Raw genomic sequence first — 25663 nt, forward strand, 5'->3', positions numbered from 1 at the left:
TATTTGAGCCTTTGCTGCTTCGCAGGGTGCTCTCTAATATGGAACCGAAATTGGAAGTGGAGGAGCCAGGTCTCCAACTCAAGCACTTAGGGTAAGTGTTGTGGCACAGCAGGTTAAACTCTCCCTTGGAATGCCTGCATGCCATATTTGACTGCCTGGTTCCAACTGTCCATGCTTCACGCTTCTGATCCAGCTTCCTGCTAATGAACCTCACAGACAGGGGATAATGTCCCAAATGCTTGCTTCCTGCCACCAGCATGGAAGATCTGGATGGAGTTCCTGGCTCCTAGCTTCAGCCTACCCTAACTGTGGTTGTTGTGGGGCATTTGGGGGAGTGAACCAGCAGATAGAAATTTCTCTCTCCCTCTCTCTGTCTTTCAAATAAATACTAAGTCATTAAAAAAAAAAAGGCAGTTGATTATGGCATGTGAGTGTCCCAGAGATTGTCTTAACTGCTAAACTACTACCTAATCCATTGACTTTAAGTAAAGGAGATTGCCTTAGATAAGAGGCTCAGTTGAGATAAATTGTGCTTTGTGGTAAGGGTGTGGAAGTTCCCAAGGTCATACGTGATAGTAGTGAGCAAGATAGCATAGTAGTTCAAAGGATGGGCTCTAGAATCTTACTCTATTGGTTTAAATTTCAGCTGTACCATTAATTAGCTGTGTGAACAAAATTACAAGGTCTTTTAGTTTCCTTGTTTGTAAGAAGGATGGTAATATTAATAATTTCTTCCTAGGGCTGTTGTGAGGAGTGAGTGTGATAAGACATATAAAACACTTAGTAAAATATCTGAAACGTGAAATACTGAGCGAGTGCTAGCTATTATTATTTTCATCATCAGAAAACAATGTTGTTCTGTGTGAGACAGGCATAAAGAGAAAAGGGCAGGGAGTTTCAGAGAATTAGGGAACACCTGGGACTATATTACAATAAAAGGATAGCAGAGGGCATTTAAAAATAGCTCAGGCTTGTTCTATGGAAGTTGTTTGAATTGGGGAAGTGTAAGCCTATCTCTCATCTTGCCCTCAGAGTTGGTAGAGTCTTGTGAATGCTTCATGCCATCTGTTTGTGTGTGAATATATAGATTGAGGCTGTGGGTAATAGAGGTTGTATATGTATGTGTCGTGTTGGCTGATCAGGGCCCATTTGCATAGTTGACACCATGGCCTATGGTCAGCCTCTGCCTCTGAGGCAGAGGAAAAACAAACAGTAACCCATTGAGTGAGAGCAGGAATCAAGGTAGCAAAAGAAGTGCTGAGAATATGAGTCCCTGGATAATTGTTTGTAATTTTTGAAAGAATTTTGTATTGTGGAAATTAGATCAGGCCAAATTAGTTCTGTTCACAAGGAGGGGCAATCTTGTCTTGGTTAAATAAGTAAGTTTTCTATTAACTTTATTATAAAACTAGAACATGCTCCTGGTAGTACTCCCACATTGCTCATTTTTTGAAGTGTCATAAAGTAGAAAAGAGTAACACTATGTTAGTAACTACTACAGTGATCACTAGAAAGTAATTTCAATCTTCACTTGCGTCTGTAGGAGAGAAATGAGGATAAGATTTATATTCCCAAACTACACTTTCTAAAATGTCCATTACTGACTTGTGGTTTCTCTGTGGGGTCTTCCTTAGGACCCTTCCCAAACTCACCCAGAGCTTTCAGTCCTCTTGCCCCCCCCCCCTTCCTGGTTCTTTGTTATGTAAATAGATGTAGCCTTTGTGTTTGAAGACTCTCCTTCATCCCTCTCTCCACTCCTTCCTCCTTATACTTTTGCATCACAAAAAGACTAGCTCCAGCAGAGAAGAAAGTTAGAAGGCAGAGGACCTAAATGGGCAAGGACATGATTTTCTTATAGTAGAGATAAAAGGGAGAGTGAAATAGGGCACACTCCTGTTTAAAAAGCAAAACAAAGCAGCCCTTTTTTTTTGTCCTAGCCAGAAATTCTAATACAAAAGAATTATCACTTGCGATCCAGTCATCTATGTCCCTTAAATTTCTTAAGGGACTGGTCATTAACATGGGTTAATGCTTAATTGTGTTTGATAATATATTAATAGCAAATATATAATGTAAGCCATATTTTAAGGATATTAACAAAATACAATAATTTACCTGCTGAGAAGGATAGTAAAGAAAGGGTGGGCAATTACAGGCTAATTTCTCTAATAAATATATGTTCTACATGAGATTATGTTATCCTAATAAAATCTTTTAGGAATTTTAACTACCATCTTCTGAAATACTTGGAAATAGTTGTTAGAATGGTTATCTGTTTAATGCTCAGAAGTCTTTGTTCCTGGAGGTTTTTTTAAAAAAATATCTATTGATTTATATTTATTTGAAAGTGAGGGCTGGCGCCGCGGCTCACTAGGCTAATCCTCTGCCTTGCGGCGCCGGCACACTGGGCTCTAGTCCCGGTTGGGGTGCCAGATTCTGCCCCGGTTGCCCCTCTTCCAGGCCAGCTCTCTGCTGTGGCCATGGAGTGCAGTGGAGGATGAGACAGAGAGAGAATATTTTATCTGCTGAGTCTCTCCTCAGATATCTGCAATAGTTGGGACGCTGTGCCAGACTGAAGCCAGGAGACTGGAACACACTGAGTCTTCCAAATGGGTAGCAGAGACTCAGGTATTTGAGCCATTACCTGATGCCTCTCAGGATACCATTAGCAGGAAGCTGGGATGCAGAGCGAAAATAGGACTGACTTGAGCCTAGGCACTCTTGATAGGGTATGCAGGCATCTCAAGTGGTATCTTAACCACTATGCCAAAGACCTGCCCCAGGCCTGGTGTTATCCATGTGTTGAGATATTAAATTTCTGTTCTAGATTCTTCAATTATATAAAACTACCTGATAATGATATTTTCCCCTGAATCAGTTTTTTTTAACTTCTTCTTTTTTAATATTTTTATTTTTATTTTTTTTTAAAATTTTATTTTATTTATTTTATTTTTATTTTTATTTTTGACAGGCAGAGTGGACAGTGAGAGAGAGAGACAGAGAGAAAGGTCTTCCTTTGCCGTTGGTTCACCCTCCAATGGCCACTGTGGCTAGCGTGCTGCAGTCGGTGCACTGCGCTGATCCGAAGCCAGGAGCCAGGTGCTTCCTCCTGGTCTCCCAGGTGGGTGGAGGGCCCAAGTACTTGGGCCATCCTCCACTGTACTCCTAGGCCACAGCAGAGAGCTGGACTGGAAGAGGAGCAGCCGGGACAGAATCCGGCACCCTTCCTGGGACTAGAACCCAGTGTGCCGGCACCGCAGGTGGAGGATTAGCCTATTGAGGCACGGCGCCATTCTTAAAAATTTTATTTAATGAATACAAATTTCATGTAGTTCATATATACAAATTTAGGAACATAGTTATTCTTTCTACCCTGCCTCCTTCCTGCCCATACTTCTACCCTCTTCTTCCTCCCTCTTGCAGTCCCATTCTTATTTTTCACAAAGATCTATTTTCAGTTAACTTTATACTCTTAAGATTGACTCTACAGAGTGGAGAGTTCAACAAATAAATGAAGAAAAATAAACAAAAACAAAAATAATTGTTTCCCAACAGCCAAGACAAGGGCTGTTTAAAATAATCACATCACAAAGTGTCAATTTCACTCCTATAGATTACATTTTAGGCGCTCTATTAGTTATCACAGACCACAGTAAACATACGATATTTGTCTTTTTGGAACTGGCTTATTTCGCTAAGCATAATGTTTCTAGTTGTATCCATTTTGTTGCAAATAGCAAGATTTCATTTTTTTTTGCTGCTGTGTAGTATTCCATAGTGCATATATACCATAATTTCTTTATCTAGTCTTCCGTCGACAGACATTTGGGTTGATTACATCTCTTAGCTATTGTGAATTGAGTTGCAATAAACATGGGGGTGCAGATGACTCTTTTATTTGCTGATTTCATTTCCTTTGGGTAAATTCCCAGGATTGGGATGGCTGAGTCATATGGTAGGTATATATTCAGATTTCTGAGGTATTGCCATGCTGTCTTCCACAGTGGCTGCACCAGTTTACATTCCTACAGGCAGTGGATTAGGGTACCCTTTTCCCCACATCCTGTTGTTGATTTCTGTATGAAGGCCATTCTAACTGGGGTGAGGTGAAACCTCATTGTGGTTTTGAATTGCATTTCCCTGATGGCTGGTGATCCTGAACATTTTTTCATATGTCTGTTGGGCATTTAAATTTCTTCTCTTGAAAAATGTCTGTTCAGGTTATTTGCCCTTTCTTAACTGGGTTTGTTTTGTTGTTGTTGAGTTTCTTGTGCTCTTTGTAGATTCTGGAAATGAATTTTTATCAGTTACATAGTTGGCAAATATTTTCTTCCATTATGTTGGTTGCCTCTTCACTTTGCTAAGTGTTTCTTTTACAGTGCAGAAGCTTCTCAGTTTGATGTAATCACATTTGTCAATTTTGGCTTTGATTGCCTGGGGTCTTTTCCAAGAAGTCTTTCCCTATGCCAGTGTCTTACAGGGTTTCTTCAATGTTCTTTGGTAATTTGATGGTATTGAATCATAGGTTTATGTCTTTGGTCCATTTTGAGTGGATTTTTGGGTAAGGCAGGGATCTTGTTTCATACTTCTGCATATGGAGATCCAGTTTTCCCAACACCATTTGTTGAAGAGACTATCTTTGCTCCAGGGATTTATTTTAGCTCCTTTGTCAAAGATAAGTTAGTTGTAGATGCGTGGGTTGATTTCTAGCATTTCTTTTCTGTTCCATTGATCTACTCATCTGTTTTTGTGCCAGTACTAGGGTTTTTTGATTACAACTGCCCTATAGTATATCTTGATATCTGGTATTGTGATGTCTCCAGCTTTGTTTTTGTTGTTTTGAATTGCTTTATCTATTCATGATCTGTTGTGTTTCCATATGAATTTTACCATCATTTTTTTCTAGATCTGAGAAGAATATCATTGGTATTCTGATGGGGGATTGTATTGAATCTATTAATTGCTTTTGGTAGTATGGACATTTTGATGATATTGATTCTTCCTATCCATGAACATGGGAGATATTTCCATTTTTTAAAATATATTCTTCTATTTCTTTCTTTAATGCTTTGTAATTTTCATTGTAGAGATCTTCGGTGTCCTTGGTTAAATTTATTCCAAGGTATTTAATTTTCTGTAGCTATTGTGAATGGGATTGATCTTACAAGTTATTTTTCAGCTATAGCATTGTCTGTGTATACAAAGGGTATTGATTTTTCTGTGTTGACTTTATATCCTGCTACTTTATCAAACTCTCTTATGAATTCCATAGTCTCAGTGAAGTCTTTTGGATCTCATATTTATAGAATCATGTCATTTGCAAATAGTTTGACTTCCTCCTTCCCAATTTATATCATTTTGATTTCTTTTTCTTTCCTGATGGCTCCATATAAAAGTTCTCAGACTATATTGGACATCCTTGTCTGCTTCTGGATCTTATTGGGAATGCCTCCAATTTTTAACCATTCAATAAGATGCTGGCTGTGGGTTTGTCATAGATTGCCTTGATTAATCAGTTTTATAAGCTCTCTTTTCTAGATTCTTTTCAGTTTCATCTAAATATTAAAATATTTTGGCTTGAAGTTGTTCATGATGTTCCTATATATGTTTTCATGTTTATATTATTTCTCATCATTTCCCCAACTGTATGTTTTAACACTAGCAGTTTGTACTAGCTTATTACCTTTACCTTTGTAATTCTGCAATAGAACAGAATTTCTTCTCTTTGACACCATTTTTACTACAGAATGGTGTCATGGATTAAAGATGAATACAAACTATTTGATGTTCCTCCCGTGAAGATTGTTCTGGTTCTCCTTTGCCTTGAATCTGGGATGAACAGTGACTGCATTGACAAACTGTGTATGGAAGAAAAAGGTACCATGTTTTTGAAAGTAATGACAGGGGCCAGCTCTGTGGCACAGCAGCTTAAAGTCCCGGTCTGCAGCTCTGGCATCCCATATGGGTACCGGTTCAAATCCTGGCTACTTTACTTCTGATCCAGCTCCCTGCTAATGGTCTGGGAAAGCAGTAGAAGATGGCCCAAGTGCTTGGGCCCTTGCACCCCTTTGGGAGACCCAGAACAAGCTCCTGGCTCCTGGCTTCAAATCAGCTCAGCTCCAGGTGTTGTGGCCATTTGGGGTATGAACCAGCAGATAGAAGAGATCTCTCTCTCTCTCTCTCTTGCTCTCTCTCTCTCACTGTTTTTACGTTTGTAACTGTGTTTCCAGAAAAGAAAAAGAAGAGTAATGACAGCCTCCACCTTCCTTCTCTTGGAACACTGAGACAACATGGCTAAAAGTCTGACTCTTTAACAGGAGCCATCATATGAGAGGTCCTAAGGCTACAGGAGATGTAGAGGGTTATTTTGGAGCCCAGCCTTCCAGCCATCCCTGTCAAGGTGCTAGGGAAGTGGCTGAAGTCATCTAAATCATACCCGTTGGCCTCAAGTTCATTGATATCCCTGATTAACTTTTTTAAAAAAAGATTTATTTATTTATTTGAAAGGGTTACAGAGAGAAAGAGATCTTTCATTTGCTGGTTTACTCCCCAAAATGGCCACAACGGCTGAGGCTGGGCCAGGCCAAAGCCAGGAGTTTCCTCCAGGTCTCCCACATGGGTACAGGGGCCTAAGGACCTGGGCCATCCTCTGCTGCTTTCCTAGGCCACTAGCCGGTTGCTGGATCAGAAGAGAAGCAGCCAGGACTCGAACTGGTACCCATATCAGATGCTGGCACTGCAGATAGTGACCTAACCTGCTGCACAACAGAGCTGGCCCCTGAGTAACTCTTGATGCCATGTGGAGAAGAAGAGTTGGCCACATCCTTAAATTGTGAATTATAATAACATATTATTGATTTTGATACTAAGCCTTGGGATGGTTAGTTGCAGAGTAATAGAAAACCAAACAAACGACATCTTGCTTTCTGTGATGTAATTCTCATCTCTAATAGGCATGCTCTCTGATATGCGCTACATGTATGAGAGAAATAACTGGACTGTAGTTGATCTTTAGTAGAATTCTAGTTTGTATATAAATTATAAAGAATTGGCCTTCATGGTAAAATAATTGGAAATACAAATTTGGTAATTAGGAAGAAAACATATTGATTAATTTAATTACTTTAAGTGAAATCATGGAGGTAGAAAACCAATGAGATGTATTTATTCATTGTAAAATAATAAGAAACATGCTTATTTGTCTCTCCCTCAGTCTTTTTGGCACAGAGCTTCTGAAATTGTTGTAATTTCCTGAATGATTGGGTGCTAGGAGCATCCTTTAGTGTAATGAAGCAACACTTCTGTAGGCCCCTAAATAGACGCAGGATGGGGGCTGCTTGCCAGGAAGCCAACTATGAGATTAAAGGGTTGAAACTTTCAGAGGAGAGGAGAGGGACTGAAAATAGAGTCGATCATCAATGGCTGATGATGTAATCAGTCATGCCTATGTAATGAAGCTTCCATCCCAACTCAAGAGGCAGAGTGTGGTGGGCTTCCAGATAGCTGAACACATGCAGGGTCCTGGAGGGTGGTGCACCTCGAGAAGACATTTAAAATCTTTGCTTCTTCTGCTGTACTTTGCCCCATGTATATTTTCTGTTTTCTGTATCCTTTTTAAGTCTGTTGTCATAAACTAATAAACGTGTTCCCCAGAGTTTGGTGATATGCTTCAGCAAATTAGACCTAAGGAGGGTGTTCTGGAAACTCTAGTTTAAAACCACTTGGTCAGAGGCACAGGTAAAACAGCCTGAGGATTGGATTGGCTGGCGCTGCAGCTCACTAGGCTAATCCTCCGCCTGTGGCGCTGGCACCCCGGGTTCTAGTCCCGGTTGGGGTGCCGGATTCTGTCCTGGTTGCTCCACTTCCAGTCCAGCTCTCTGCTGTGGCCCAAGTCCTTGGGCCCTGCACCCCCATGGGAGACCAGGAGAAGGCACCTGGCTCCTGGCTTCAGATCGGCGTGGCGCGCCGGCCGCAGTGCACTGGCCATAGCAGCCATTTGCGGGGGTGAACCAACAGAAGGAAGATGTTTCTCTCTGTCTCTCTCTCTCTCACTGTCTAACTCTGCCTGTCAAAAACAAAACAAAAGAAAACAAAACAAAAAAAAAAAACAAAACAGCCTGAGGATTGCAATTGGTATTCAAACTAGGAGGCAGACTTGCAAGGGTATGCCTTCAAGCTGGGAGATTTGGTGTTATTACTAGGTAGGTAATAATCAGTATTGAATTGAATTGTAGTATACCCAGTTGGTGTCAGCTGGAGAATCATCTGCAGAATTGGTTATTGGTGGGGATAACCCCATATGCAAATGGAGTCCTAGAAATCTTCCAGATGGTAGGAGAAACTTAGTTTGTTTTCTGGAACAGCAAATATCTGAAGTAAATTTTTTGGAAAAGAAATTAAAATCCTAGGTAGGGGTCATGCTTTGCAGCATTTCTTAACATGTGTTACATAGAACATTAGGTTATGGAATATAAAAAAGTGTTAAAAGAAAACAAAAAAGATTCCATTATAAAGTATATCTGCAAAAACACTAAAATGTCAATTAATGAATATTTATTAAATCAATAGAACACTGTGTTAAAGTTTAATAGATTTATTTACTTAAAGACTTGGAATAGTCTTCGATATGTTTATGTAACTGTGAACATCTAGAAGGCATAGTGAATGAAAAACTAACCAAATTTCCTAAATATTGACTACATAAAAAATTCTTTTGATTGTTCATTTTAAGATCTGCCTGTGTTATACTTTGGGAAGTGATGATTTAATTTGTTATTTACTTATTTTTTTAAAGAGTTACTTATTTGAAGAGCAGAGTTGAGAGAGAGAGAGAGAGAGAAAGAGATTGAGATTTCCCTTCTGCTGGTTCACTCCCTAAATGTCCACAGTGGCCAGGGCTGGAGCCAGGAACCTAGAATTCCATCAGGGTCTCCCATGTAGGTAGCAGGGATCCAAGCACTTGTGTCATCTTCCACTGCTTTCCTAGGTGCATCACCAGGGAGCTGGATCAGAAGTGGAGCAGCCAGGACTTGAACTGAACTAGCATCACAAGTGGAGGTGTCTTAGATTACTGCATAATAATGCTAGCCCCTTTTTGTTAGTTTTGTTATAAACTATGGGATCTTTAGTTTTTGTTTTAATAGTAGCCAAGGATCTTGTGTTAGAATGATCATCCTTTCTGTAACAATTCAAAGCTCTGTATTAAGTTATGAAAACTATTCACTTAAAGGCATAACATTTAATAAAAAATAGGAAAGAGAATCAAAGCCTGGAAGTGGGCATTTAGCTAATAGTTAAGATTCCCATGGCCCTTATCAGAGTGCCTGTGTTGAATTACTGGCTTCTTATCCCCATTCTCTGCCAAAGCAGACTCTGGGAGGAAGTGGTGATAGTTCAAGGAAATGAGTTCCTATCATCTGTGCTGGAGAACTGCATTGCATGCGGCTCCTGGTGGCCACATTGGCCTGGCTTTGTCATCATTTGGGAGTGAGTTGGTGGATTAGACTTTTCTCTCTCTCAGATAAAATAAAATGGTAAAACACAAAACCCTGAAAGAAACACAATCCTTAAAAGAAGGGAACAGCATTGAGTGAGATTCACATTTATATAAATGTTCCTCCAAAAGGCTCTTTCTCATCTGTGCAGGGCAGTGCACTTAGAACTCCAGAAAAAAGCCACGGAACTATAGCAGACCTCATAGGTATTGTGGGTTCAGTTGAAGACCAGTGCGATAAAGTAACTATCACTATTAAGAGAGTCACATGAGTTTTTCGGGTTTCTCAGTTCATATAAAAGTTATGTTTATACTATTTCATAATCTATTTATAGTGTGAAACACCTTCATGCCTAGAAAACATATATGCTGTGATTAAAAATACTTTATTGCTGAAAAGTGCTGATGATCATCTGAGTTATCAGAAAAGTATGACAACATACTTTATCAATGCAGGGTTGCCATAAACCTTCATTTGTAGAAATACATACATATTTATAATATATGTGATGCCCGAAAGTGAGATGCATTAAAAGGAGGTAAGTGCGTGTTGGCTTGCAGTGTGAGAGGATGGAATCTGGGGCTACCAGCACAGCCTGAGATTGAAAGGGGGCAAAACTGATGCAAGAAGGTACTACAGCCTAGTGAGCCCTTACATCTGTATGTCATCTGTCTCAGTTCCTGGGCTGGTCTCTCAGCTGGGCATACGTGAGAAATTCTCTCATATCAAGTTGTAAAGCTGAAGAAAGATGAGCATGGATTTTAGCTGCTGCCCCTTACAGAGAACATAGTTTGAGTTCTACCAAGTTAACTACATGTTAGAACAAAATTTCTGCAATGTGTCATTCACAATGTCAAGCCTACAATATAATTTTTTTTCTAGCCAAGAGAAAAACTAGTAAAATATGACCCATAGTGCAGAAAAAAAAGAGTAGTAAATGGACATCAACTCTATTAGCAAAAACGATTTAATTAAAAGAGACTGGCAGAGTGGGTAAAAAGCTTAACTGATTGCTATGAAAGCAGATACACTTTATTTTATTTAAGATTTATTTATTTACTTGAGAGGCAGAGTTATAGACAGAGAGAGGGAGAGACAGAGCAAGAGATGTTCCATCTACTGGTTCATTCCCCAAATGACCACAACAGCTAGAGCTGGGCTTATCTGAAGCCAGAGCCAGGAGCTTCCTCTGGGTCTCCTATGCAGGTGTAGAGGCCAAAGGACTTGGGCCATCTTCTACTGCTTTCCCAGGCCATAGCAGAGAGCTGGATCAGAAGAAGAGCATCCCATCTGGGATGCTGGAGCTGTAGCTGGCAGCTTTACCTGCTGTGCCATTGTGCTGGCCCCAAGCAGATACACTTTAAATATAAGGACATAAATTGAAAGTAAAATCTGGAAAAAAGCATATAATACTCAATAAGCCTCAAAAAAACTGTTTAAGCAATATTTTTCTTTTTAAAAAATTATAATTCTTAGTTTTTGTCAGATTCAGTATGCTTTGTAGATAAAATTCTAACATAATGATATTCCTTCTCTCCCCCCTTTCTTCCTCTCACCTTCCTTCCTTCTCCCTTTCTTTGTCTTTTTTTTTTAGTTTCTGAGATACATGTTTTAAATATACATTACAGTCAAAATTCTTAATATTTCACTGAATAAGAAGTTTAACAAGTGAAAAGTAAAAGGACAGACTATAGTTTAGTGGAAATATAGACAGCAGCTACAAACAATAACTGAATGGAAAAATGACCATTTTACCTATACACAATAAATTTTAAAGTATCACAGATCATCAAATGATGGTAGTATAACATTTTTTTTTGACAGGCAGAGTTAGACAGTGAGAGAGAGAGAGACAGAGAGAAAGGTCTTCCTTTTTCATTGGTTCACCTCTCAAATGGCTGCTACAGCTGGCGCGCTGCACCAATCCGAGGCAGGAGCCAGGTACTTCCGCCTGGTCTCCCATGTGGGTGCAGGGCCCAAGCACTTGGGCCATCCTCCACTGCACTCCCAGGCCACAGCAGAGAGCTGGACTGGAAGAGGAGCAACCGGGACAGAATCTGGTGCCCCAGCCGGGACTAGAACCTGGTGTGCCAGCGCTGCAGGTGGAGGATTAGCCACATGAGCTGCGGCGCTGGCCAGTAGTATAACATTCTTAAACACTGGTTTCACAAAAGAATAAAACAAAGTTTTACAAAACTATATTTGCAGCAATACTTATATACCAGACCTTCCTCTCTCTCTTTCTCTCTTTTTCCCTTTCCTTTCCTTTTTCCTCTTTCCTCTTTTCCCTTTCCTTTCTTTTCTTCTCCCACATATAAGGGAGAACATGCAGTATTTGTCTTTCTGGGTCTGGCTTATTTCAACATGATGTCCTCCAGTTGCAACCATTTTGCTGCAAATGATAGAATTTCATTCTTTTTTATAGCTAAATAATATTCCATTGTGTATATATAACACATCTTCTTTATCCATTCATCTGATGATGGGTACTTGGGTTGGTTTCAATTTTTGGCTATTGTGAACTGTGCTGCTTTGAACATGGTGGTGCAGGTATCTCTTTGATACATTGTGTTTAAGTCTTTTGTGTATATACCCAGTAGTGGGGTTGCTGGATCATATAACAGATCCATTTCTACTTTTTAAAGAAATCTCCACACTGTTTTCCATGGTGGTGGCACTAATTTACATTCCCACCAACAGCATATGAGAATTCCCAGCATTTGTTACCATGTTCTAGATGTAGCCATTCTGATAGGGGTGAGATGATCTTTCATTGTGTGTGTGTGGTTTTTTTTTTTTTTTTTTTTTTTTTTTTTTTTTTTTGACAGGCAGAGTGGACAGTGAGAGAGAGAGACAGAGAGAAAGGTCTTCCTTTGCCGTTGGTTCACCCTCCAATGGCTGCCGTGGCCAGCGCTGCGGCCGGTGCACCGCGCTGATCCGATGGCAGGAGCCAGGTACTTATCCTGGTCTCCCATAGGGTGCAGGGCCCAAGGACTTGGGCCATCCTCCACTGCACTCCCGGGCCACAGCAGAGAGCTGGCCTGGAAGAGGGGCAACCGGGACAGAATCCGGCACCCCGACCGGGACTAGAACCCAGTGTGCTGGCGCCGCAAGGCGGAGGATTAGCCTAGTGAGCCGCGGCACCGGCCTCATTGTGGTTTTGATTTGCATTTCCCTGATGGCTAGTGATGTTGAGCATTTTTTCATATATTTGTTGGCTGTTTGTATTTCTTCTTTCAAGAACTGCCTAAAGTCCTTTGCCCATTTCTCAACTGGATTGGTTATTTTTCTGTTGTTGAATTTTTTATGTTGATATATTAATTCTTTGTCAGGTGGTTTGAAAATATTTTTTGAGGATTATTCCTTCCATACATAATTTGTGGAGGGCTTTTATAATGAAGAGGTGTTGAATCTTATCAGATGCTTTCTCTGAATCTATTGAGATGATCATATTGTTTTTTTTCTTCATTCTACTGATATGATTTATGTTTATTGATTTTCAAATGTTGAACTACCATTGAATTTCTGGGATAAATCTATTTTGATTATGATGTATAATGTTTTTGATGTGATTTTGGATTTGATTTGCTAATATCTTGTTGAGAATCTTGGCATCTATATGCACTAAGGATATAGGTCTGTAGTTTTCATGTTGTGTCTTTGGTTTCGGTATCAGAGTAATGCTGTCCTTATGAAAAGAGTTTGACAGAGTTCCATCCTGTTTAGTATTTTGGAATAGTTTAAAGAGTATTGGGTTACTTCCTCTTTGAATGTTTTGTAGAATTCAGCAGTAAAGCCACTAGGTCCCAGACTTTTCTTTGATGACAGATTTCTGATTACTACTTCAATCTCATTGTTTGTTATTTGTTCAGATTGTCTATTTTCTTGATTTAATCTTGATAGATTATATGAATCCAGAAATTTATCCATTTCTTTGAGGTTTTTCCAGTTTATTAGCATATAGTTCTTCATAGTAGTTTCTTATGTCCTTTGATCATTTCAATGGTATTGGTTGTAATGTCTCTTTTTTTCTCTAATTTTATTTGATTTTTTTCTCTTTTTCCTTTGTTAGTCTGGCTAGAGATTTATCTATTTTGTTTATCTTCTCAAAACAACTTTTTATTTTGTTGATCTTTTCTATTTTTTTTTTTTTTGTTTTAGTTCCAACTTAATTTATTTCTGCTCTGATCCTTATTATTTCTTACCTCATGCTGATTTTGGGTTTGGTTGTTCATGTTTTTCTAAGTCCTCAAGACGCATCATTAGATTAATTTGGGACATTTCTCTTTTAATGTAAGCACTTAATGCTGTAAACTTTCTCAATGCTGCTTTTGCTGTATGCTAAAGATTTTGATATGTTGTGTTTTCATTTTCATTTATTTCAAGAACTATTTTTATTGCCTGAATGACCCAATGATTATTCAATAGCACATTGTTTAATTTCCAAATATTTATAAGTGTTCTGTTGTTTTTGTTGATTTCTAGCTGTACTTCTTTATGATCTGAGAAGATACATGGCATGATTTCAATTTTTTTAATATTTGCTAATACTTGATTGGTGTCTTAATATGTCATCTATCCTAGAAAATGTTCCATGTGCTGATGAGAAGAATGAGTATTATTTAGCTGTTGGGTGAAATGTCCTGTAATTGTCTATTAGGTTGATTTGCTTGATAGTATGTTTCAGCTCTGATGTATCTTTATTGATTTTCTGTTTGGATGATCTACTCATTGATGAGAGTAGGATGTTGAAGTCACCCACTGTTGTTGGAGTCTATTTCCCTTTAGGTCTAATAGTATTTTTGTATATCAGAGTGGTCTTGTGTTGGGTGCATATATATTTGGGATTGTTATAGCATTTTCTGATTTGAACCTTTTCTTCATCTCTTCTTTGTCTCTTATAGTTTTTGAGTTAAAGTCTGTTTTATCTGATATCAGGATAGCTGTGCCTTGCTCACTTGTTTTCCATTTGCCTGGTATATTTTTACAACCCTTCACTTTCAGTCTGTATGTATCTTTGTGAAGTGAGTTTCTTGCAGGCAGTGGGGGTCATGGTTTTTTAATCCATTCAGCCAACATAACTCTTTTGGATGGTGAATTTAATCCATTTACATTCAAGGTTTGTATTGATAGCTAAGAACTAAGACCTGTCATGTTGTTGATTGAATAATGGTTTTACCTGCTCTATTAGTGAATTTGGTGGTATCTTGTGTTTTCATGATGTTTACTTCTTTTTTTAAAGATTTATTTATTTATTTGAAAGAGTTACACAGAGAGAGGATAGGCAGAGAGAGAGAGAGAGAGAGAGAAGAGAGAGAGAGGTCTTCCATCCGCTGGTTCACTCCCCAATTGGCTGTAACGACCAGCGCTGCGCCGATCTGAAGCCAGGAGCTTCTTCCAGGTCTCCCACACGGGTGCAGGGGGCCAAGGACTTGGGCCATTTTCTACTGCTTTCTCAGGCCACAGCAGAGAGCTGGATTAGAAGAGGAGCAGCCAGGAATAGAACTAGTGCCCATATGGTTTGCTGGCATTTTGGGCCAGGTTGTTAACCTGCTGTGCCAGAGAGCTGGCCTCATCATGATGTTTACTTCTAATGCAGAATGCCTTTTAGAATTTTTTGTAAGGCTGCTCTGATGGTGGTGAATTCTCTGTTTTTGCTTATCTGGAAAGTACTTTATTTCTCCTTCACTTTTAAAGGATAGCTTCATTGGACATAATATTCTTGGTTGGCAGTTTTTTTCTTTTAAGATCTTAAATATATCATTGCACTCTATTCTGGCCTGCAGGATTTCCACTGAGAAGTCTTATGTTAATCTAATTGGTTTTCCTTTATATGTAACTTGGTGGTTTTCTCTTACTGTCTTAGAATTCTCTCCTTGTCTTTAACTTTTGATAATTTGATGACAGTATGCCTTGGAGAAGACCTTTTTTGGTAGAGTCTGCTTGGGGTTCTTTGAGCTTCTTGTATCTGGATGTCCTAAGAAATTTTCAACTATTACTTAATTTAGCAGGTTATCAACTCCTTTTTCCTTCAGGAATGTTTATAGTATGAATATTTGGTCATTTAATGGTATACCATATTTTGTGTAGACTTTCATTATTCTTTTTAATTCTTTTTATTTTTGTCTAATTAGACTATTTCAAAATTCTGTCCTTGAGGTAAAAATTCTTCCCTCCTCTTGGTCTTTTCTACTGTTAAAGCTCTCAATCATATTTTTTATTTCATTGTTTGAAAATTTCATCTCCAAAATTTCTATTTGGTTCTTCTTAATGAGTTCCATCCTGTTAGTAATATTTTCATTCATGTCACTCATTGATTTCCTTAATCTGTGTATCTGTATTCACTTGCATCCCACTGAATTTCCTTACAATCATTATTTTGAATTTTATATCTGTCGTTTCATAGAGTTTCTTCAGTTCAGGATCTCCTTCTGGAGGGAGTGCTATATTTTTTTGGGGAGGTGTCATGCTAGCTTCTTCATGTTTCCTGTGTCTCTATGTTGATGTCTGCCCATGTGGTGTATCCGTCCCTTCTTGTTTACGGAGTAGGTTTATCATAAAAGAGCCTATGATTTTAGCTGAAACACAGGATATCACTAGGCTTGTTGCTTTGGCTTTGGTTCTAGGTGAGCCCAGGAATATAATCTCTGAGTGATTTCTTTTGTCTTAATCAATGTCAGCTATGTCTATAAGTGACTTAGTGGACTAATCTGCAGTTTTTAGGGACAGATGTGTGACTTTGAGATAATAAGGGTTTCCTTGGGCATGTATCTTTGTTTCACAGAGAGTTCAGTGTTAGTCTTCCTGAAGAATGTGATAGCCATGGCCTAGTTTTTGATGCTGAGGGGGACAAGGGTGGCTGCCCCCTTGTTCTACTGGCAAGCCTGAGTGATGCTGGGGTTTGTGGTACCATTTGCTGTGGCTCTAGGACTATGTGATACAGATGGACCTTTTCTCAGGTCCTGCTAGGAGAGGCCAACTGGTGCTAGGGCGTGTAGCACCAACAGCCCTAGTCTTAGGGCTAGGGGTGTGAACCGAACCCTGTTCCAGTCCTATAGGTGACAACAAAGTATACAAAAGCATTTACTCTGCACGGTATGAGTTCCGAGGGGTGGAATGCAGGCAGGTTCTTCCCTTTGTTCTCCAGGTAGATTCCAGTGGCACTGGGAACTTTAGAATGGATTGTTAAAATACTGGTGTTGCAGGGTATAGTGGAGTCATTAACTACTATTTTATGGGTTGTTTCTAATGTTAGCCACCAGAAGTTACGGTGAATCCCTCTTGCTCCTGTAGAGTGCATGAGCATAGCTCTGGGACAAATGCCCCGAAACTTCTACAGTGCAGGATGCAGACAATCTCTCCTTTGCCCCACATGTTGATCTGACTGTGACGATGATGTTGGTAGAAGAGAGGTGCTGTGCAACTTTCCGTTGCTAAGTATAGCACTCTTTTGGCGTGGGGAAAGGAAAGGAAGCAAGCTGGCTTCCCTGTTCCAAGGCAGCTAGTTCCTTAGACCCCAGTCAGCTCTCCTGGCTGCAATAAAAGTCAGTGAGTGGCTGTGGAATTCCCTCTCAGCTGAAACTGTGAGCAGTGGAGCATGTCACAAGTTTTTTCTACCTTGACTTAGTAAAGATGGTGGTTCATAGCCAGCAGCTGTCTGGGCAGAACTGTGGGCTGCAGCAGTGTCTCTCCAGTTTTCTGGTTAAGTAAAATTAATATGAAATAAGACTTCAAAAAATCAACAGATACAAACATGTATTTCAGGATAAAAAGGTCAATTCAATCAGAAGGTATAACAATCATAAATATGTATGTACCTAATAACAGACTTAAATTAAGAAAATTGAAGCCAAGAGAGAAATAGACATTTCTACCACCACAGATGGAGATTTTAATATTGCTACTCATAGAAGTTGATAGAACAAATATACAGAAAAATGGTAAACATTCTATATGATACCAAGTACAAAGCAACCACTAGAACTAACTCGTAGAGCAGACACAGGATGTAAGGTAAACATACACACATCTATTATATTACTGCATTGAACATAGCCATTTGAAAAAAGCAAACACAACTGATTCTTTTTGTAAAAGTATCAGAAAACAAAATACATGGGAACAAATTTAATAAAATATCTCTAAGACATCTATGGTTACAATTTAGGAAACATTTATGGAGGAAATAGTAGACAAAAGACTTAATATTGTCAAAATTCTGCAAAATTATTAAAACATTTATTGGGATCCCAATCAAAATTTCAAGAGCCCTGTTTGAGACACTGACAAGTTGGTCCTAATTATATAAAAATACAGAAGATCTAAATGGACAAAACAGTCTTTTAAAAGAAAAAAAAAAGGCTGAGAACTCATGCCTTGTTTTAATAACTTACTGTATAGCTATGGTAATCAAATCCATTTGGTATTAGCATAATAATAGACATTTAGACCTACAGAATAGAAAGTCCAAAAACAGTAGTACATATGTACAGTTAATTGATTTTCAACAAGGATGCAGTAATGTGTGTTTGCACATTAGTTAAAAATACTAAGGTTTCCCCCTCTTCTAAGATGGTGTCTACAGTTGTTTGGAATGGTTCAGTTTGGCATTCTATCATAGGCTTTTCTACAATACAACTTTTAAGAAAACTAGGCTGAATTGAAATCTTGGCAATAGAGTTGTTTACCTTTATACCAAGAAAGTTGATAAAGCATCAGGATCCGTATGTGGTTCATGGTGTAAGATTTGAAGTTCTTAGGAAGTTGTCTAAAATGAAAGAAACCTGTTGGCAAGGCTTATGGTGGTTCCATGAGTCAGAGAGGTTCGAGCATGGTTTTGTTATTGAGGAGCAGAAAATCATTGTGAGAGTGCTGAAAGCACACAGAGTCAGAGCTAAAGAAAAAAAATGAAGCTTTTTGAGTAACTAAAAATATTAAAAGGCTAAAAAAAAGAATACTCAGTTCTCCCTAGAACAAGACTTGTGAAATTTTTCTAAAAGGGCCATGTATTAAATATTTTATTTTAAACTTTAACTGACACATAAAAATCCTACATATTGGGGATTGATGTTTGTCACAGTGGGTTAAGCCATGGCTTATGATGCCTACATCCCATATTTCTCAAACCTCAACCCACGACTCAGGCAGTGTGGTCCTTCCATTCTATGTGTGTTAATGCAGTCATTATGTGCTCCTTGGTTCTCTTTGTTTTGTGCTGATTTCTTAATGTGTTTCAAACATCTTAAATTGATCTGTGGACATTTTCTTTTTTTTTTTTTTCCTTGCATAGAAGATGTGTTAGCTTGTAGTATATCTGGAGGCTATTATTGCATCAAGATAGTTTCCTATAAGATATACACCTGGCAATTAAACTGGGTAAAAATAAGAAAAAATAATCTTTAGCCCTCAAGATTTATAGGAAATAGATATAAATATAAAAGATAAATATATAAAGCCTCTAGAAAAGTATGTAGGAAAATATCTTTGTGAAATTAGGAAAAGGCAAAGATTCTTAAAGAGAACAAAAAAAAAACTAATCATAACAGAAAAAAATGAAAAAGTAGAGCTCATTAAAATTAAACGCTATTTTCATTAAGAGATACCAATAAGAAAATGAAAAGACAAATCTCTCTCTAATATAAATATATATATATATGTATATGATGGACATATATTAAGAATACATAAAAATTCCTACAAATCTCAAACCATATCACCCAACATAAAAATGAGAAAAAGACTTGAACAGACATTTCACAAATACATAGATATATGACCCAAAGGAATATGAAATATTATTAATTAGGGAAATGCAAATTAAATCACAATGCAAGATATGTCACACTCAGGGAAAGATTAAAGTAAAAATATAATTAATAAAATTAATATTAATGTAAAATAGCTGAATTTCAAATGCTACTTGAATGCAGACTTAACAGAGTTAGAAGATTACTAAAAAATGTCAAACAGATATAACTCAGGAGGATACTATGGGAGATTTCTTAGATCTGTTACAAGACAACTTTTAAGAGAAAAATCACATAGCTCTAGAAAGCACATGCGTATTTGTTAGGAGAATTCAGGATAATAGGCTAATCACGAGGAAATTTCTTACTATTTTTGTAGATAAAGTTCCCTGCACTATCTGGAAACATGCTTGCCGAGTTTTCTTGAATAAACAGTCTGCTAGGGAGGCAAACTCATGTTAGGAAGAATTAGAGATAAGAAGAAAGGTAGAAGGAAAGTATAAATTATACAGGGTAGGGGCCCAAAAGGTGACCAGGAACCTATTTTATGCATTAATAAAAGATTTTTTAGTTGCTCTACCTTCACATAATGCAGCTTTGAATTCTTCCCCCTACCCAGGTGAATAGCATTTCTCAGTAAATTTGTGGAAAAGATTGTGTTGTTTAATTAAACAAAATCACCAATAACTTTATTAATTTTGGAAGAAAAACTAGAAGAAGTTATGTTTGGAGATTTATATGCCTATGAATTTATTTCAGGTGACATCATAAGTATTTATGATGGGACAACATGAAAAAATTATTTAAAATTTCTATTGGGCAGAAGTTTATATAATGAACTCAGAAATGTCAACATTCAGCACAAGTTTCATCTGTTGAAAGTTTGTGAGCAAAACAAGCTAAGAAAAAGAAAACATGCATTTGCTGAGAAACTTTATGTTTTGATAAAAAGAGGTACAGTGATTGAGACAATATAAAAATTATTGCTTATCTTAGAAAGAAGCCTGCCCTCTATCGACAGTTTCTAAACAGCTCCCAAGAGGCATCAGCTGGAGTCTTTGTTCTTTAGAAGTGAAAAAGTAAAGGAATCCAGTGTGGTTGGAATTTTCCATCTTCCAGACAATCCGCTCTTTTATCTATTGTCTCTCATTGTGTTTGCATGGAAAATTTCATCTTAGGATAATTTCCATGATTAAAAATTATTTTTTTCAAAAAACTGCTGTCTTAAACCTTTACTCTCAATTAGGTTATAAATTTACTGTGAGCAGGGACATGATCTTCTCTGATATTGTGAACTGATTACTATTTTTCTCTTTCATGGAAGGTGAGCAAATATGTAAGTAATGGGCAAAAATCATCAACGGATAATAACAAATCTAGTTAATATAGATAAACATGTTAACTTTGGGTCAACAGACAAGTTAAAGCAAAATACTGATCAAGACAAGGTAATCAACATTTCCCCTTATCACTGTCCATTTTATACATATATTAAGATATCACTCTAGCCCCTTAACTTCCCAAAATAGGCAGACCCATAGAGACAGTGGACAAGTAGTTGGCAGGGACTGAGAGAGAGAGATGGTGAGTGTCTGTTAATGGGGACAGGGTTTCTTTAGGGTGATGAGAATATTCTGGAACTAGACAGTGGTGATGATTGTATAATCTTATTTGCTAAAATCCACTGAACTGTACACCTTAAATGGGTGAATTGTATAGTATGGGAACTATATTTCAATAAAGTTATTAAAAAATAAAAAAACAGAAAAAAAATCCCATCATATTTATTTTCATGTACTAGATTAGCAGAGATTCAGAATAGAGATCTCAAAATTTCAGGGCCATGAAAAACAGTTTATAGTGTATTTTCACTATGTGAAATCAGCAGTGTCATTTATGCAATTTATTCTTAAATACTTCAGAAAAAATTATATCCATCTACAGAAGGAGAGAAAAGCAAATGTAAGAAATTGCTATCATTCAGGGGAACTGGTAAAGGGTATTGTGGAATTCCTTCTATTGTTCTTGTATCTTCTTTATGTCAAATTATATATATATTATATTATATATTATATTATATATTCTTCAAAAATAAAAAGGACAATACATTACTGGAGGCAGATAGAGCCAAGAACATGGCTAAAGTAGATTAGTATGTGTCAGTGGAAAAAACAAAATAATATTGAGTGTCAGTGAGGATGCCACAAAGAGTCACTCCTATACATCACTGGCAGGAGGAAAAGTTGGGACAACTCATTGCAAAACATTTGATGATGTACATTAAGTCTTGGCAATGTGTATTCCATTTTATTTGGTGATTCAATTTTGGAAATCTCTTTTAAGAATATAATATATGATAAGATTAAGAGTCAAAAGGATCACATAAACAAGACTAGTGTCTGCTAATACTAACTGATAGAATTAAAAAGGAGAGAATGATCCAACATGGGAAACAGGATACACAGCAGACTCATAGAATGGCAGATGTCCTAAACAGTGCTCTGGCCTCAGAATCAGCCCTTAAGGCATTCGGATCCAGCTAAAAAGCCCATGAGAATATTTCAGGCATGGAAAGCCAAGACACTGTGGCAAAAAGAAAAAAAAAGAAAAAAAGAAAAACCTAAATGAAAGATGTCTGTGAGTGAGATCCCAGTGGAAAGAACGGGCCATCAAAGAAGGAGGTACCTTTCTCTGAAGGGAGGAGAGAACTTCCACTTTGACCACGGTCTTGTCTAAATATGATCAGAGTCAGTGAACTCAGGGGGCTTCCATAGCCTTGGCAGCTCATGACAAGAGCCTTGGGTGATTACTGACGCCATAAACAAGAGTGTCAATTGTTAAATCAACAACAGGAGTCACTGTGCACTTACTTCCCATGTAGGATCTCTGTCCTTAATGTGTTGTACAGTGTGAATTAATGCTGTAACTAGTACTCAAACAGTACTTTTGTGTTTCTGTGTGGGTGTAAACTGTTGAAATCTTTACTTAATATATACTAAATTGATCTTCTATATATAAAGATAATTGAAAATGAATCATGATATGAATGGGATAGGAGGGGGAGCCGGAGATGGGATGGTTGCGGGTGGGAGGTAAGTTATGGGGTGTAAAAAGCCACTGTAATCCAAAAGTTGTACTTTGGAAATTTATATTTATTAAATAAAAGTTAAAAAAAGAATATAATATAAAAGATGGAAATAAATTTATGTATAAAACATGTCATATACAGTATTATTTATAAAGCTAAGAAGAACTAAGAAACCTAAACATTTTAAAATAATCACATGGTTGTATATTTTACAGTGGAGCCTAATGGTTGGATATTAATAATACATATAATGATGAAGATAGTAGCTAAAATATACTGTCATACAGCTAATATGTATCATAAACTAAACCAAGTCCTACCTATGTCTATCTCATGTAATTCTCTTAGCATCCTTCAAATTGACATTCAGATTAGTGTATATTACTATAAGAAATGCTATATGAGGTTAAATATGAAGTTCAAGATATACAGTTTTACACAGTGTAATTAGAACCAATGTAAAAAAATTAAGGAATAAAAACTGGAATGGAAATTACCAAAAGCATAATAGAGACTGTTATTATATATTAGGTGAAAAGATATATTTATTCCTTTTACTATTTTCTGTTTTGCAAACTTTAGATAGTAATTATGTATTAACTTTAAAATATGAGAAAATATTTAAAAGAAACAGCTATAGTGGAAATGATTTTTACCTGAAGCCTATGTAATATTGTTAAAAGTATCAGCAAGTTAATTAGGAAGTGTGTATGCTCATATATTAATAAATATGATACTCATATTTAATCCATATTTGTGTGGCATGGAATTATTTGGTTTTTTAATACTAACTCCAACATACATTTAACATCTGCCAGAAAAAATTTGATGCCTAAAGTAAACTAAATGTTAAATAGATTTTTCTCTGAATTATATCTATTTTGAATTATTACCAATATAAGCATACAGTTCATAAGATTTACTCTGGTAAAACAAAAGCAAAGTAAATGGGAGTTATGGTACAACAAACCATCATCTTCCAGGAATTCCAAAAAAGAGTTCACTAAATTTTTTGGACTTGTCAGTTAATAACATACACTTTACAGAGATTCTAATTTAAAAATGTGTTTGTTATGGTTACATTAAATACATTAGATGAGAGTTGGGAGTTTTCTGTGGGACTCCTAATATCATACTGGCTATGACAATAATAGAAATGTTGAGTAGAATGTCTTCTACTTTAAAGGCAAGACGTAGAATGTGATAGTGATCATATCACAAGGGTGAAAATATTTTTCAATAACTATTAACATTAAAATTAAAACAATATATATTTTCCCACTCTTTTAACCAGTAATCATGGATATATTCAGAACATATTTCTAAATTTATCTATCTTACAGAGATATTAGGCATTTTGCATCTTTTGCACAAATTCTAAGAAGGTAAAATAAACAAAAGATGGAGAAACTTATGTCAATAAACGGAAACTTTAGAATGGATGCTCATGAGATTGAACTGAACTTTAAAAATTGGTTTAATTTTTTTTTTGGACAGGCAGATTTAGACAGAGAGAGAGAGACAGAGAGAAAGGTCTTCCTTTTCTGTTGGTTCACCCCCTAAATGGCCACCACGACTGGTGCGCTGTGGCCAGTGTGCTGCGCCGATCCAAAGCCAGGAGCCAGATGCTTCCTCCTGGTCTCCCAAGCAGGTGCAAGGCCCAAGCACTTGGACCATCCTCCACTGCCTTCCCGGGCCACAGCAGAGAGCTGGACTGGAAGAGGAGAAACTGGGACAGAATCTGGTGCCCCAGCTGGGACCAGAACCCAGGGTGCCGGTGCCTCAGGCAGAGGATTAGCCAAGTGAGCCGCTGCGCGGGCCAAAATTGGTTTAATTTTAAAAGTACTTATATCTGTGTCAAGTAATTGTTTTCTTATAAAATTTAATACAAATGATTTTGTATTTAAGGAATCTATATAACTTAAGAAATTGGTGAGAAATAACCAAAAATTCATAATCTCAAAGATTATGTAATTTCTTTCAGAAATGGAAGAAATGGGGCTGGCATTGTGGTTTAGGGGTAAAGCCACCACCTGCAATGCTTGCATCCCATTCGGGTGCCAGTTTGAGTTCTGACTGTTCCATTTCCCATTCAGATCCCTGCTAATGGCCTGGGAGAAGCAAAGAACATGGCCTATGTTCTAGGGCCCCTGCACCCATGTGGGAGAACCAAAAGAAGCGCTTGGTTTCTGCCTTTGGCCTGGCCAGCCCTGGCTGTTGGGGCCATTTAGGGAGTAAACCAGCAGATGAAAGACCTCTCTTCCTCTCTCTCTGTAAATCTAACTTTCCAATAAATAAATAAATCTTAAAAAAATGGAAGAAATAAACTCCACTGAAGGTGGAGGAGTCAATAAAGCAGATAAACTCAGAAAAGGAGGAATGTCATTTTGAGAAGATTAAGGTAAATGTTATATATAGTTAACTGGGGCCAGTGCTGTGGCATAACTGGTAAAGCCAATGTCTGTAGTGCTGGCATACCATATGGGTGCTGGTTTGAGACCCAGCTATTCCATTTCCAATCCAGCTCTCTGCTATGGCTGGGAAAGCAGTAGAAGATGGCCCAAGTGCTTGGGCCCGTGCACCTGCATGAGAGACCCTGGCTTCAGATCAACCCAGCTCTGGCCATTGTGGCCATTTGGGGAGTGAACCAGCAGATGGAAGACCTCTCTGTCTGCCTCTGCCTCTATGTAACTCTGCCTTTCAAATAAATAAATAAATCTTTAAAAAAATATATATATATAGTTACCAGTTCTGGTTTTCTAAAATATTAAAACTTTATAATTTATGATATTTATATCACTGGCTTTTTTATTTTGCTTAATATGTAGATCTAAAATGATTTTCTCCCTTGCATTAGTTAGAACCAAGTTTATGTACCTTCTTTAATAACAGATCTTTACAGATGTCATGTTTTAGAGAAAAAAATGTGGTATTTTCTTATGTTTAATGTATGACTAACATTTTGAAACAAGGAGATAAACATTTGCCATGTTTTCCCTTTCAGATCTTCAAGTTCATGGGGGAAATTCGACAGTACAACAATAGGAAAGAGACTGTAGAAGTTGTCCATTCCAACATCTTCATTCTTCACATAAAAAATTGAGATTCCAAAGATCAAAGTTTTACAGTTCACCCCTCTGACTACAAAGGAGTGTCTGCAGGAGCAGTCAAGTCTTACCCAAGGAGCATCATTAACGTCGCATATATTACCCATTCTCTCTTTTCAAAGAAAAAATAGTGTGAGTATACCCTGTCCTAGAAACAGATGTGAGAGATTAGGAGAAAAGGATTCTTCCTAGTATGAGTACTTCTGTTGGCACTTGTCTTGGTATAAT

At 37.5% G+C, this 25663-nt stretch overlaps 1 long non-coding RNA gene across 16 annotated transcripts in view; it reads left to right on the forward strand.

Annotated features, from left to right (window-relative positions):
* The window catches only part of LOC103346257 (uncharacterized), a 1098305-nt gene that overhangs the window by 38089 nt on the left and 1034553 nt on the right, over nucleotides 1-25663 (forward strand). For all 16 annotated transcript variants that reach the window (XR_007923860.2, XR_007923875.2, XR_007923861.2 and 13 more), the window contains one exon: nucleotides 25333-25567. This is a non-coding gene — a long non-coding RNA (uncharacterized lncRNA). The remainder of the gene's footprint in view (nucleotides 1-25332; nucleotides 25568-25663) is intronic.

This window comes from Oryctolagus cuniculus, chromosome 1, assembly GCF_964237555.1.
Source record: "Oryctolagus cuniculus chromosome 1, mOryCun1.1, whole genome shotgun sequence".
Lineage (NCBI taxonomy): Eukaryota > Metazoa > Chordata > Mammalia > Lagomorpha > Leporidae > Oryctolagus > Oryctolagus cuniculus.